Genomic DNA, 16,143 nt, shown 5'->3' with positions numbered 1-16,143 from the left:
GAGCCGTGGCCGCTGAGCCTGCGCGTCTGGAGCCTGTGCTCTGCAATGGGAGAGGCCACAACAGTGAGAGGCCCGTGTACCGCAAAAAAACCAAAAACAATGTGCATTTTACCCTCAGGTTATTTAGATGAAGGTGGTCCATGGGATAACTTGGAGAAGCATTGGTATAGCATCAATGCCAATCCTAAAGTAAATGCTCAAAAAAGCGCTTGAGGGATTGAGTTGCAGTAACTCAGTGAAATCTGCCAACGCGTCACACAGACTGCACCTACATGAAACTTAAGCAACTGCCCCACTAACTCAGCTGTCTCTAAAGTATCGGATAATATAATGGTTTAAGCAATAATAACTACCAAATCAGTTATTTGGCACAATTTAGAAGAAAACAACTGGTTGACCCAAATTTTCAATATCCAATCAATGTTTTTTAATATGATACTTGCATAACTTGAGGATGTAGTTTTTGTTGTTGGCAGTTTATTTTTGAGAAGGAAAGTTTATTTACTAGTCATACGCTTTCTGAGGTTTTCAACTATTCATTCTTGAATGTCAACAATTATGAAGCTCAGAGAAAGGTTTTAGTTAATTAAGATAATTCACAAATAGTTGCATTTTTCTTATGTGATGATCTTCGTGCTAGACATGAGGGATATAAAGATGAACAGAACAAAGTCCTGCCCTCAAGCTTCCACAGTCAGCTTGGGGGATGTAGACAAATATTCCAACCAATACCAACGAGTGTGGGAGCCCTCCACTAGAGATTGGCACAGGGAGCTAGGGGCCAGAGGATCAGAGATGAAGGTCAGAGATGCCTCCCAAAGGAAGGGGAAAGGTCACTGGGCTGAGCAGAAGCTAAACAGGCAGGGAAGGTGGTCAGTTAAAGGGAAAGTAAGGATGCTCAGGCCAGAGAAAATAGTCTAGGTCAAGCCACAGGATGAAGTGCCGTGTGATCAGAGCTCTGAGTACCTGTTGGGGGCAGTGGAGAAAAGGATGGTAGGGTGAGAGAACCCAGTTCATGAGGAATGTGGGATCTACCCTGAAGTGCTGAGGCACCACTGGAAGATATTAATCAGAAAAACAAAGTCACTATCAGCTACAGTCCATCCCTCTGGCAGTGGAGGATGAACTGGAAGGGAATAAAAATAGAGACATGGATACGAAGTAAAACATGGTAAGAGTGTCAACTAAGACTATGGCTGTGGAAGAATGAAAGGAGGGTGAGATTTTTAAGTGGAAGCGGCAGGGCTTAGTGACTGGGTTGTAGGGAGGGGGAGAATCTGGGATTATGCATAATTTCTGTCTCAGGCTATGAGTGGCTACGTCTTTCATTGAGAAAGCAAATAGGAGAGGATGGGGTTGAGGGTAGAGCGGGGGGTGGGGAAAGTTAAAGTGTTTAGATTTAGGTATAATGAATTTGAGGAGTCTGTAGGTTATTCAGGAGGCAATTTGGATGTGATTCTGAAACCCAGGCAGGAGGTTTTTGTCTGAAGACATAGTTTTGGGAGTCATAAGCATATAGACAGCAGCTGAACATGTGCACGTGAAGTGTGTAATGAGAGTCAAGCAGAGGACCCAAGGGGAAACTCCGCACAAATTAGACTGTCTCAAGCTAGTGATGCCTTCACCCGGAGACTTGCTGAGACCCAAAGTCTGCAAAACAGTCACCTCCCCTGTAAGGCCACCCTGATTATAGTCCCCAGGAGAATTCATCACGCTACCCTCATTGTTCCTGAATCACTATTTCATAAGACTGGTGTATCACACATCTTTTTGTATTATGCCTAGTTGTAGAGTTAGATGTCTGTGACTTTGCTGGCTAGGTGGTGAGTGCCTTAGAGACATGGACTATATTTTATTCAACCTGTTTTCCTAACACAGGTCACTGTATCAGGCCCCATTCAATTTCTTATTTGTTCGTGTATTTATTCATTCACTCATTTTCAAGTCTTTCAATGCCTGCCATGCTGTTCAGCTGTTTTATTATCATTAATTTCTTTGCAAAGCTTTTCCATAAAGTTACCCTTTTATGAATTTAAAAATAAACCTCAATAGAATTTTGAAGAATACATCTTTCCTATTCTTACTCTTCCTGCCTGCCCTCCTCATTTCACATCATTCTGGGCTTATCCCAAGCCTTGATGTCTTTTTCTAAAATAATTTGCTGATCTTTGCTCATAAACTGTGTATCTTGGTTTCAACAGAATTATGGCTTTGGAAGTTCCTATTGATAACATCGCCTTTAAATCGATGTTATGTGAAAGAGAAAAATTAGATTTAGTGAAAAGGCAGTCATTTTTCCAGTTGTAAAAGAAAGCCAAAATGATAAAAGAAAACCAAAGAATTGATTTGAAGGTCACAGTGAAAAACCTCTCTTTTATCTGTGGTTTATCTCAGATTTTGGAGCTGATTTTATTTCTATCGTGAATTGTTGTCGGAATCTAGTTTCGGGTTGGCATATTTCTTACCGTTAGGTATTTATTCATGCTGCCCAAAAGAGAGATTTACCAATGAATATTTTTAAAAATTAGATCATAGATGAATCATCTTTTTTGTTAGTCTGGAGCATGTATTGAAGTTCTATGCTAACACAGCTCTTTACAAGGAGTTCAAATCTTAGGGTTGTTAACTTTCTTCTATTTTCAGAATAGTTTGCTTCTTGGTGTCTTTTGGAGGCAAGAGAAGGTATGTGGGTGTTTGTGCATGGTTTCGAAACATTCTGAAGTGGATGTAGCATATCAATTTAGTTATGCTCTCAATTTGTGTGGATAAGGAAAACTGGAGTTTTTAGTTCATTCACCTCTAGGTCACAGGGTTTCTCAGGGCAGTTCACGTACCTGTTTGTTTTAGAACCACTCAGGTGGGATTTTCAAATACAATTAGACTCTGCCAGCCAGAGTCTGAATCAGAATTTCTGGGTGAGGCCAGGTATCTGCACTTTAGCCCCCCAGGTGACCCTTGTAGGCTAAGAACCACTGCTTAATAGAATGGTTGCATGGAATAAGTGAGGACTCCGTGCTGAAGAGACAGGGCTGTCTTCACGGAACCAAGACAGGCATTGGCCACACCACTCAGTGTGAGGACAAGAGTCATAATCCACTTCATTGTAACAGCAGGTCATAGAACTGTAGCAAAGAAAAGGAATCACTGTCTGGAAGCTGTGTAAATTTTAGTCTTAAACTGGCAACTGTATCTTAGTCTACACTAGTCATTATTTGTAAATGTCTCTGTGGTCATTTTGACTCTAAGCTCCTGAAGGGCAGGGACTGGCTCTATGTTTGCAGCCGTATCCTCATCACGGGGCTTGGCCAGTAACAAATACTCAATATGCCCTTATTTACTGATAGACAGGAAAGCTATCTAGTTAGCTTGAGGCAAACATCATATATAATCCTGCATATACACTTGTCCCCATCTACTCACAAGCATATACCCCTCACACATATCTTGAGATGTTACAAGACTAGTTTCAAAGGACCATGATGACAGTTCTTGTCTACGGCTGCTTATGTCAGAATGACTCCAGTATGGTCACACGATGAGCCTCACTCTGCTTAGAGCCAAGAGAAAAACCAATATGACGTGAGCTTGCATGGACCCAGTTCTTATATCTAGATGGAGTAGTTTTGGGTATATCTATTTTGTTTCAAGTGTGACCCCAGAAAAAGATGAGTTTACTGTGGACCAGGGGTGGCTTCCTCTGAGAAACTATGTCTGAAGCTCATGTCCAGCTGGATATGAGCTCTCCTGTTCTTGATTCCCCTGGCTTATTGTACATTTCTTGGGCATTTGCCGATCAACCGTATTTTTGTTTAACTGTCTTATTTACCTTATTAAGTTTTGAGTTACTTGGGTCTAAAACCTTCCTCAAGGTTATATAACCATAGATAGGTCTTGAACTCTGGTTCTATAACTCAGAGTTCCTCTTTGCACCAAATCATAACCTGACACAATGCCAAATTATTGCTCATTCTTATTATCCCAAAGGGATTTTGAACAGATAAGTATTTGGTATCAGGTCTTTTGAGAGTGGGAAATGGTATAGAACATCTTGGTTAGTGAGGATGGACTTGCGGAGAGAGCACTGTATGAGAGGATTATCAAGGGCAGCAAAGGTCAACATGTAGGCAATGAATGTCTTGATGGGGAGTTATTGCTGTGTAGCATGGGCAATAAGGAGACATTGGGAACTCAGGTTGGGGAAAGAAAAGGTAAACTCCACTATTTCAAAATTTGGCTTCTTTTAATATTCTCATTGCAAAGAGGGGATCTGGGCTGATTAAAGGCTATAACTGAACTAGTATCTTTTTCTAAGATAGGACTTGGTTGGCAGAATTAAAAGATGCTCCACAATAAATAGGGTAACTGCTCTAAACCAGTGGTTTTCGGTACTCATGTTCGTAGTCAAGACCTTGATCATATGTGCTGTCTAGTGCCTAAATTTTAATTGAAAATATGACTAATTAGAGAAATATTGACAATTTGAAATGTCTTCTGAGGGCTGTCTTTTTATTCCAAGATGGTAGAGTGAAATGCAAAGCAAACATAATATTTTAATATTAACTTTCATTTAGTATTTAAATTTCAAATTTATTATTACATTTTAATACTGTATTATCTTGATATTCTCTAGTAGCACTAACTTTATCAAAAAGAATGTAATCCTCCACAATTTAGAGGGGATGAGCAAACAGTTAAACATAGAATTCTCCACTGTTGAATGAATTGGAGTTCAACAGGCTTCAACTGGATGATAGAACTAAGTTTCTCTGGTTGAGGTTTAATCTGTGGTGTATGTGATTTTTGTGAACTGGATAAAGCATTGTTTAACGTGGGGATTCTCAAATGTTATGGTGCTGGAGAGCTTCTTAAAATGCAAATACCTAGGCTCCACCCCCAGATATTCTGATCTAATATTCCTGGTGTGGGGTCTGGAATCTGCGTTTTAAACAAACTCCTAAGTGATGAAGATACTGCCTCTCTGTGGAACCTCCTTTGAGTAGCAAGATCCCTAAAGAATTGGAAAATGCAGTTTCAAAGGAATAGAAGCTGGATGCATGTTTCTTATCACCACTAAACCAACAAGTATGATGATCATTAAATTAATTCTAATTTTAATATTATTTTTCCTAACAAAGAAAAGAACATGGATTCCTATCAAATTTCTTTACAGAACAACTTGGCATTGGCTCTGACTTAAAATTATAATTTTATTGATTCTCCATTTTATTAAATAAATGTTCCTTGAGTTTGCTTTAGCTGAGGGAAATGAATTTTCAGTGTAATTTTGCTACCTACCTATTGCCTACTTTTTGACATGTAGAGAAATATTTAAACCAAATGGACAAAAAGAATCATCACAAAAAAGGGATGAACAGAAGTTATATTATCACTTGTATTAAGATAAAAAAACAAAGTGTATTTGGTTAGCATTTGACAAGGTTATTGTGATGGTTAATTTTATATGTCAATCTGACTGGGTCATAGGGTACCCAGACATTTGGTCAAACATTCTTCTGGGTGTTTTGTGAGGGTGTTTCTGTATGAGATTAGCACTTAAATCAGTTGACAGAGTAAAACAGATTGCCCTCCCTCTGTGGAATGCATCCAATCAGTTGAAGGCCTGAATAGAGCAAGAATGCTGACCCTCTGCTTGGTTAAGAGGGAACTCCTCCCGCCCAATGTCATTTGAGCTGGGCTTGTACCTGCCTTTGCACTTGAACTGAAACTTTGGCTTTTCTGGTTCTTGAGCCTGCCGGCCTCCAGAGTAGAACCACACATCAGCTCTCCTGGTTCTCTGACCTTTGCACTTGGACTGGAACTATATACCACTGACCCTCCAGCTTGCTGACTTACCTTGAAAATCCTGGGACTTGTCTCCCTCCATAATCACATGAGCCAATTCCTTATAATTAATAAATCAATCTCTGTCTCTGTCTCTCCTATTGGTTCTGTTTCTCTGGAGAGCTCTGACTAATACAGTGACATTGTAGCTTTTTTCTCATTTTGTCTTTTCTGTTAAAAAAAATGTACTGTAATTTCCATGGTGTTTGGAAAGGTAGGGTGTTTGAGGCCCTATGTATTTTGTGTTTCATGCCTCAGCAACGTTTTGTTTATCACATTGTACACAGAGGACAGGAACGAGATACAACTCACACACACTGTAATTAGCACAGCCCAGTACAAATCAGAGCTCATTGTGTGCCTTGGAGCAGCTCACAGGCTATATTGTCATCTCCCTTGAGAGCGTGTCAATCCAGGGCATCATATCATAGCTCTTTCGTCAAGGCATCAGCAAAACAGGGAAGGGCAGGGGAGGGATGGAGACCTGGCAGTATGTGGGCCTGTCACTGAGCATTCATACATTCATTGCTATGTCATGGGCAATCTGTCCCTTGTGATGTCTCATGACTCATTGTCAGAGAACCCTTCATCAGGACAAAGATGGGCAATTTCCGTAGCCCACTCCAGTCTTGGAGAGCTATCATGCTCCACTTTTAAAGTAACAGTACCCTTGAGTGATCCTTACTTTAGTTTTCTTGAAAAGAGAATTGGCTTAAAAAATGTGGCCTTAAAAAAAAATGTGGCCTTACTACGAGCATGAAATATACGTGTGTACACATATATTTACACAGAATCCTGTATGAAGCACAAATGGGAAAAACAATATTTCTCCTTTTTTTTTTTTAAATACTGACTTCACTAGTAAAATGGAGATGTTTTCTTAGTTGCAAGAAAAAAAAATCTTTCAGCTGAGAATGGAAAAGAATTTACTAAGTTTGAAAAACTAAAAATAATTCCTGGCTGGTCTTATTCCCGTCCTCTGTATTTAAAGGAATTTACTCCTGATACTATTATTACAGGAAATTCCAAAAGCGTGAACATTTTCTGGTATTTTTATAAAAACAAGTGTTTGCGTTTTTTTAAATTTAGACATGGAGGAAAACAGTTTTGCTTTGTGTGCACTGAAGTGTCTAGTGGATGCCATGACAATGTGATTTTTGTGGAAAATTTAGATAATGACAGCATTTAGGGGTTCATAGAAGAGTAATAGAGGAACACACTTAACATAAAATGTCTCGCAAATTCTGTTGAAGTCCATAACAAACAATGGTTTTTAACACAAATGCAACGCCCACTTACACTGTCGAGATGATTGTTATAGGGGATGGACATTGATATCTTTCTCCAGGATCAGTTTTTATGTCATTAGGAAATGATCAATGCTTAATTATTATGAATAGATCTGATTCCTGTGAGATGTCCAGGTATTTGCTGGCAGCTAAGTAAGTAAAGGGATTGAAGGGTGATGAAATATTCAGATGTCTTAAAAAACATCTTATCTATCAATTCTGGAGCTTGGGAACACCATCCTCAGGGGTGTCAATATTGTATATATGTAGAATGAGGATGAAGATATGGAAAACCTTGACCTCCAGTTTAGTTTCCTTGGACCACAACTCTGAATTTGCAGCTTCACTGTGCCCTGCCAAGGTCCTATAAAAATTCCAACTTATTTTATAGCTAGCATTTTTACTGCAGTGTAAGTGGGTTTCGGGAAAGGACAGCTATGCAGTGAAGAAAACCCTTTGCCTGCCCATGAGTTCCGTTCTTGTGAGTTTTATACAATCACCACTAAGGGTCATAACAATAATTCACTGAAGGAAGCTGAAAGAAGCTCTATTCATGGAATAAGGCCATGACATAGGCCTGAATATGTTCCTTAACTTGTTTTCTAACAGCCAGCTGAACACGTGCATTCATTACAACCTCTGATGCCACAGGTAACTGTATAAAAATCTGATCCAACAACTTTGACTTCAGTGAGCTTTGGACTATGCCTTTGTACTGTCAGGCTGCATTAATGTTCTTGCATCCAACAGAAATCATTATTGAGAAATTTGGTATTGCTTTGCTAAAGTGGGTATCTACTGAATATCCCCAATCCAATTCTTTCCTCTAATATGGTAATCTGTTATCTGTATTCAATTATCTGGAAGGTGAAAGTTGCTGGGATGCCCAGTGGAAAATTTTAAGTCCTTTCACTCTGAGTCTGCTGTCTTTTCAGATCAATCTTTCTGCTAATGACAACCAATACTTTCATATGTGATTACAGGCCTGCTCCATCTTTTCATGAGCCGAGACTCTTTGGAATCATATGTATTGATCTTTTTAATAGAAGTCAGGAAAAATAAAATTACTCTGGCTTCTTGAGGCAAAACGATGATAAATGAGAACTTTGAAACTTATGGGAGAAATTTTTTCTGCCTTGGATTATTTTAATCACTAAAAATGATTGTCTTTTTAATACTATTTGCTTTCCATTATGCACATTTGCAGCAAAGCCAAAAGTTGTTTCTGTATTGCTTTATGACAACACATTGAGCCAGGGGTTTGCTGGTATTCCCTTACCTACTGGTAACTCAGGTACAACGGCCCCTAACAGGAGGCAAAGAGCCAACCAAGCTCCAGAGGCTTGAGAGCAATTTCAAGTGGAATATGACTAGGGCACTTTTGATGAAAGAGAACCTGCTGAACTATGTATTTTTTTTTTGTATTTGTTTAAAGCTCATTGTTAATACTATTATCTTAGAAGCAAGCTTCTGTTTCTTTTATCACCTCTCCTTTTTTGATTTCCCCTCTGCCAAGACTGATTATTTCCCAAGTGGGTTTCCTTTTTTGTGTAAGAGAAAGTATGTGTGATTCCCTGCCTGTGGTTCTGGTTGCTTCTTCTGTGTATCTGGCAGCTGCTGGTGGTGCCACTGGTGGTAACTGGGAATTAAGGATGTGGGATCATTGTTCTATAACCTCTTCTCTGAAACCTAGAGCTATAGGACTCCTTTTGGCCTCATTTTGGAATATGAGCTTCATGTTTTATATTTGAATCAACTTTGCAGTTGTCAGCTGAAGACACAATTGTTTCCTTGGCTTTGGGGGAACATGTGGTCAACACAGAAGATCAAAGAGAGTCATTGCCGCTTACACACAGAGATCACATCTCCATTGGTACAAAGAAATGAGTGAAGACGAAAACACCGCAGATGTCAGGCCAAAGTACAGACTTGGTTTGCTTTGTTTGGACCTTGGAGACCTATCTGTAAGAAGGAAAACTTGTCCCATTGGGATGCCACGTAAATAGCCTTCATGGTTCAATGGCATTGCTTTACGTGATGGAGAGATGAATCTCGCTCTTTCTCTCTCTCTTTTTTTCCCCTCTCTTTGTATCTCTCTGTCTCCCTCCTACCTAAACATGACAAAAAGAAAGATCTCATTCAGGAAACAAATTGTGTTTACGAAGCTTGTCATTTAACTTAACTTAATCCAGTTCAGTGGAGACTTGGCAGGGGTGTACCGTGTGTCAGGCAATGAGAATATAGGACCAAACAGAAGAGACAGGTTTCCAGACTGTGTGTACAGAGTCATACAAAGAAAATGACCACCAAACATCATTACAAGCCTGAGGAGTGTTGCCAGGCTGCAAGGGCAGAGTGACCCTGGAGGACAGATAGAGTCTGACCTGGAGGTTCATGGATGGCTGCGTTTAAGCTGAGAGTAGTCATAAGCTGGATGGAAATTGGAGAATATGGGTGGGGAAAGGATATTCTAGGCTGAGGAAACTGCTTGTGTGAAAGCCGGAATTTGCGGGGGCATGGTCTTTGTGAGGAAGTGAAACTATCCCAGCCTGGCTGCAGTACAGAAAGGACCAGAGATCTGGGTCACTGTTTCCTAATGTCTTGTGGGTGTACACGTGGTCTCTGAGTTGAAATGTATCCACACTTGGAGATCTTGATGATTCTAAGGCACACTTCGCACTTCAGCTGCCGAAGGAGCCGTGTGTGTGGTGTTTCCTCTGTTTAGACTAATTCAACTTTGGCCACTTTGCTATCTTTGACTGAAAGGCAGTGTTTGTATAATTGTTTGAATAGCTCTAGAATTTTGGCCTTAATTTAGAAAAATCAGTGGAAAATATCAGAACCCAAATACCTGTGATAACTGTGATAAGAACTGTAGGTTTTAAAAAACTCATAAAATTGGAGGAAAATATTATGGTGAATTAGCTTTGGGCATGCATTGTTTTTAAGCATGTGAATTGTGTATTCATGTGTGAAAAGCAAACAGAATATTAAGGGGCATGCTTGAAATACTAGAAATAAACTGATGAAGAGTATGAGCATGTCTAAAGGTGAGGTATAATTAAGGGCTTTTTAATATATCCCTCTCTGGGAGTCCTCTCATCATGAGGAATATGCTATTTAAATTGTACTCACTTTATTTGCTTTCCACAACACCTGTTTATATATATGTATAAACAGGGATGCTTATTTTGTATGAAAGTCTTAATTTCTTTCTCTTGAGGAGTTCGTTCAAGATAGTTAGAAATCACAGATTCAAAATTTAGTTGCTTACATCATATCAGTTCTTAGTCCCGCGCATTAGCTAGAACAATGGAATAATGTGAAATGAAAAGCAACCATAAACATGTTTGTACCCACCTTCTTGAGCACTTCTGCAAATATCATTAACTTTTCAGATTTTCAAAATCTAGATCTTGTTATTAAGAAGTGGCAACAGCTCTTGGTAATAGTAAACATTACAGAACTTGACAACAATTTGGAGAAACGGAAATAGATTGATAGCAAAATATGACTAACTATAGAAGCAAAATGTAAGGAGAAAAAATAATAGAATCTTTAATTCTACTGAATTAAGAAGTCTGAAGACACAGACCTACTGGAGAACGGACTTGAGGATATGGGGAGGGGGAATGGTGAGCTGTGACAGGGCGAGAGAGAGGCATGGACATATATACACTACCAAACGTAAGGTAGATAGCTAGTGGGAAGCAGCCACATAGCAGAGGGAGATCAGCTCGGTGCTTTGTGACCACATAGAGGGGTGGGATAGGGAGCGGGGGAGGGAGGGAGACGCAAGAGAGAAGAGATATGGGAACATATGTATATGTATAACTGATTCACTTTGTTATAAAGCAGAAACTAACACACCATTGTAAAGCAATTATACCCCAATAAAGATGTTAAAAAAAAAAAAAGAAGTCTGAAGATTTATTGAGGTGAATTCTGTAAGCAAATTTTGTCACATAGTTACTCAAGAAGTATTAGAGGAATTTTGGGCTTTGGTAGTATGCTCAACTGACCATGGAAGGTTTAAATACCTTCAAATACAAGGGCACCCACTGACATCAAGAGCTTTCAGCACCTTACTATTCCATATGCAAACCTTACATTACAGCTTCTTGAGGTTTCAGTTCAAGCCAATCTGTGACTTGATTCTTCACAGGTCATGGTGGTTGCATTAAGAAGCTTCCAGAATCTTCGATAGTTAAGAAGTCTTTTTGTAGGCTGAAGAATCAGCAGGTGGAATATGGATTCTAGGTTATCAAGCTTTTAGGTTCATAATTAACAAACTAAAATATGCAAAAGGAAAAGTATCTTCTCTCCCTGCCATCTAATATTCATTAGAGAATTTTCCAACTCCCCACCCCTTAGTGAGGTCTGCTGGTAATTTATTTCCAGTTTGGCCTCCTCTTCACTTTATCAATGGAAAACATTGAGGCTTCCATTGTCATTTTGGTTGCAGTTCCATCAATACCCAGTGTAGCTTAAGATGACCTTTAATTTTCCATGACTCAAGCCTGCAGAAAAACATTGTGGGTCGTTTTCCTTGGTTAGTTTTAGCCATTGCCTCCAACTTGTTGCTCTGCCTCACAATCACCTGTCTGTCTTTTTTTGTGTGTGTATATCTTGTATATCATTTTTTATTTTATTTTATTTTACTTTAATTGAAGTAAGGTTGATTTACAATGTTGTGTTAGTTTTAGACATCTAGCAAAGTGATTCAGTTATATATATATATATATATATATATATATACTTTTTCATTATAGGTTATTACTAGATATTAAATATAGTTCCCTGTGCTATACAGTAGGTCTTTATTGTTTACCTGTTTTACATATAGTAGTTTGTATCTGCTAATCCCAAACTCCTAATTTATCCCTCCCTGCCCCCACTTTTCCCCTTTGGTAACCATAAGTTTGTTTTCTATGTCTGTGAGTCTGCTTCTGTTTTGTAAATAGGTTCATTTGTATCATATTTTAGATTCCACGTACAAGTGATATCATGATAATTGTCTTTCTCTGGCTTACTTCACTTAGTATGATAATCTCTAGGTCCATCCATGTTGCTGCAAATGGCATTATTTCATGCTTTTTTATGGTTGAGTAGTATTCCGTTGTGTGGGTATACACACACACACACACATACATACATACATACATACATCTTCTTTATCCATTCATCTGTTGATGGACATTTAAGTTGCTTCCGTGTCTTGGCTGTTGTAAATAGTGCTGCTATGAACATTGGGGTGCATGTATCTTTTCAAATTAGAGTTTTCCTCTTTTCTGGATATATGCCCAGGAGTGGGATTGCTGGATCATATGGTAACTCTATTTTTAGTTTTTTGAGGAGCTTCCATACTATTTTCCATAGAGGCTGCATCAATTTACATTCCTACCAGCAGTGTAGGAGGGTTCTCTTTTCTCCATACCCTCTCCAGCATTTATTGTTTGTGGACTTTTTAATTATGGCCATTTTGACTGGAGTGAGGTGATACCTCATTGTATCAATAGTTTTGAGTTGCATTTCTCTGATAATCAGTGATGTTGAGCATCTTTCCATATGCCTATTGGCCATCTGTATGTCTTCTTTGGAGAAATGTCTATTGAGGTCTTCTGCCCGTTTTTTGATTGAGTTTTTTTTTACTGTTATTGAGTTGTATGAGCTGTGTATTTTGGAAATTAAGCCCTTGTCAGTTGCATCACTTGCAAATATTTTCTCCCAGTCTGCAGGTTGTCTTTTTGTTTTGTTTATGGCTTCCTTTGCTGTGCAAAGGCTTATAAGTTTGATTAGGTCCCAACTGTTTATTTTTGCTTTTATTTCTATTGCCTTGGGAGTTGCCTGTCAGTCTTTTGACATCTCAATATTTCCTGCATTCCCTGAGGATTGTGGAGATGAAGGTATTGATCATAGTCCTGTAGGTGTTTAAGCGCTTTCTCAGGGAGACTCTAAAAGTCAGTGTGTGCTCAGCCATTCACCCAGACAGCTCCCTGAAGTCCTCAGGAAGAGATTCCCACCAGTCCAAGTATATGATGCAGGCATTGCATGGCCAGCTTGTGAAAATGTGTTGGCCCTTGACTGTGTACTCTTCTTTGCATTTCTCTACTATCTGCTGTGTGGATGTAACAAGTGCTTTAAATTGGTAACCTTGTTTTTTCCTTCAGATTCAAAACTGTTCCTGCTCTGTAAACTACATACTCCCTCTGGTAATACTTGTTAGTCAGCTTAGGATAGCAGTTCAAAGAGTCTGCTAATTAAGACATCATTAAGTGAAGTATCCTGGGCTCCATTGCATTGCTGAGTCACTCTGATATGAACAGATGAGCACATCAGGTTCTAAGAAGTCTGTTGATCCTAATTTCTGAAATCAGAGAGCACAGGGTTTTTTTTTAAGAGCAACCAAACTAAAATTACCCCATGTATTGACAACAGGAGATATAAGGGACCTGATAATTGAAAGCATTTCTGAATCATAGGGGTCAAGCTAGGCTGTATTTGTGTTAGTTTTTTTTTTTTTTTTTTAATTTACCATCTTAACCATTTTTTTAAAAGAGTCTTCCTTGAATTTGTTACAATATTGCTTCTGTTTTATTTATTTATTTATTTATTTAATTTATTTAGGCTGTGAGGCATGTGGGATCTTAGCTCCCTGACCAGGGATCAAACCCACACTCCCTGCATTGGAAGGTGAAGTCTTAACCACTGGACCACCAAGGAAGTCCCCTGTGTTAGGTTTTTAAGAATTCAAAATACCCTTTTAGTGTGGTGAAAAGGGAACCCTCCTGCCCTGTTGGTGGGAATTTATTTTTATTTTTTTATGATTATTTATTTATTTTTTGACTTTTATTTTATTTATTTTTTTATACAGCAGTTTCTTATTAGTTTTCAATTTTATCCACATCAGTGTATACATGTCAATCACAATGGCCCAATTCATCACACCACCACTACCACCACCCGCCACGTTCCCCCCGGGTGTCCATATATTTGTTCTCTACATCTGTGTCTATTTCTGCCCTGCAAACCAGTTCATCTGTGCCATTTTTCTAGGTTTCACATATATGCGTTAATATACGATATTTGTTTTTTCTCTTTCTGACTGACTTCACTCTGTATGACAGTCTCTAGATCCACCCACGTCTCTACAAATGACCCAATTTCATTCCTTTTTATGGCTGAGTAATATTCCATGGTATATATGTACCACATCTTCTTTATCCATTCATCTGTCGATGGGCATTTAGGTTGCTTCCATGTCCTGGCTATTGTAAATAGTGCTGCAATGAACATTGGGGTGCATGTATCTTTTTGAATTATGGTTTTCTCAGGGTATATGCCCAGTAGTGGGATTGCTGGGTCATATGGTAATTCTATTTTTAGTTTTTTAAGGAACCTCTATACTGTTCTCCATAGTGACTGTATCAATTTACATTCCCACCAACAGTGCAAGAGGGTTCCCTTTTCTCCACACCCTCTCCAGCATTTGTTGTTTGTAGATTTTCTGATGATGCCCTTTCTAACTGGTGTGAGGTGATACCTCATTGTAGTTTTCATTTGCATTTCTCTAATAATTAGTGATGTTGAGCAGCTTTTCATGTGCTTCTTGGCCATCTGTATGTCTTCTTTGGAGAAATGTCTATTTAGGTCTTCTGCCCATTTTCTGATTGGGTTGTTTGTTTTTTTAATATTGAGCTGCATGAGCTGTTTATATATTTTGGAGATTAATCCTTTTTCTGGTGATTCGTTTGCAAATATTTTCTCCCATTCTGAGAGTTGTCTTTTCATCTTGTTTGTAGTTTCCTTTGCTTTGCAAAAGCTTTGAAGTTTCCTTAGGTCCCATTTGTTTATTTTTGCTTTTATTTCCATTACTCTAGGAGGTGGATCAAAAAAAATCTTGCTGTGATTTATGTCAAAGAGTGTTCTTCCTGTGTTTTCTTCTAAGAGTTTTATAGTGTCCAGTCTTACATTTAGGTTTCTAATCCATTTTGAGTTTATCTTTGTGTATGGTGTTAGGGAGTGTTCTAATTTCATTGTTTTACATGTAGCTGTCCAGTTTTCCCAGCACCATTTATTGAAGAGACTGTCTTTTCTCCATTGTATATTCTTGCCTCCTTTGTCATAGATTAGTTGACCGTAGGTGTGTGGGTTTATCTCTGGGCTTTCTATCTTGTTCCATTGATCTATATTTCTGTTTTTGTGCCAGTACCGTATTGTCTTGATTACTGTAGCTTTGTAGTATAGTCTGAAGTCAGGGAGTCTGATTCCTCCAGCTCCGTTTTTATCCCTCAAGACTACCTTGGCTATTGGGGGTCTTTTTTGTCTCCATTCGAATTTTAAGATTTTTTGTTCTAGTTCTGTAAAAAATGCCATTAATAGTCTGATAGGGATTACATTGAATCTGTAGGTTGCTTTGGGTAGTAGAGTCATTTTCACAATATTGATTCTTCCAATCCAAGAACATGGTATATCTCTCCATCTGTTTGTATCATGTTTAATTTCTTTCATCAGTGTCTTATAGTTTTCTGCGTACAGGTCTTTTGTCTCCCTTGGTAGGTTTATTCCTAGGTATTTTATTCTTTTTGTTTCAGTGGTAAATGGGAGTGTTTCCTTTCAGATTTTTCATCATTAGTGTATGGGAATGCAAGAGATTTCTGTGCATTGATTTTGTATCCTGCAACTTTACCAAATTCATTGATTAGCTCTAGTAGTCTGAATAAATGATGATTTCTAAACCTAAATATCTAACCCACACATTTCACCTAAGCTGCATGCCATTAATCCAACTGCCCACTGAACATTTTGAGCTAAACTTCTAACATCTCTAATTCAACCTGTTCAAAACTGTCTTCATGAGTTTTTTCTCAAAGTTGTGGATCTTCTGCATTGTGGTCTGTCTCAGAATGAACCCCTTAACCATTCAGTTGCACAAGCCAACAACCTTGATGATTTTTTTTTGTGTCTTCAAATGCACAAAGAACTATGTCAGGTCTGTCTTTCACAAACTTCT

Source organism: Stenella coeruleoalba (genome assembly GCF_951394435.1).
Source record: "Stenella coeruleoalba genome assembly, chromosome: 5".
NCBI lineage: Eukaryota > Metazoa > Chordata > Mammalia > Artiodactyla > Delphinidae > Stenella > Stenella coeruleoalba.
Note: the sequence above shows the minus strand (reverse complement) of the source record.